Consider the following 674-nt stretch of genomic DNA (forward strand, 5'->3'; position numbering starts at 1 on the left):
TCCGACCGCAGTCTAGCTAGCTCAACCTGGTCCCAGCGACATGTGATAGATTTTTGTTCCCACTTATTGGAGTACCGAGAATACACATCTTCCAGGTGCTAGTAATTAGTTCTACATGGTGGGTCTCAGATTTCCCTCTTGATCATTGGAAAGACTCCTCTGTATGTTGTTTATCGTCTGTCTCCTTGAATCTCTCTGGCTTCATTAGCAGCTTGGTCTGCTGCCTCATTTCCTTCTATTCCAACATGGCTTGGAATCCACTGGATTTTTATTGTGGCTCTGGCTTCACTGAACTTGCGGCGCAAATCATTCATGTCCGAGCTGTTGCCCAGCTGCCCCTTGCAGAGGGACTGATTGTCAGTCAAGATCAGTACATTGGTCCTACTGTGGCAATTGTCAGCAATCCATTTTGCAGCAGACATCATTGCCTGGCATTCCTCGTTATAAGATGATGTAAGGAATGTACCTTTAGTTTTAATAATTTCTGTTCGTGGTGGTTCATCGTTCATTATCACCACTGCTGCTGCTCCACCTTCGCGGTATCCTGCGACAGCCGATTCATCGGTGAAAATTCTCACATCCGCACCAACCTCTTTGATCACATCCTCAGCTGCTTCACGTGCCTTTACAGGATCATCACCTTTTCCTTTTACTCCTCTCAGTTCTGTCCGAAT

Source organism: Aplysia californica, unplaced genomic scaffold (assembly GCF_000002075.1).
Source record: "Aplysia californica isolate F4 #8 unplaced genomic scaffold, AplCal3.0 scaffold00844, whole genome shotgun sequence".
Taxonomy (NCBI): domain Eukaryota; kingdom Metazoa; phylum Mollusca; class Gastropoda; order Aplysiida; family Aplysiidae; genus Aplysia; species Aplysia californica.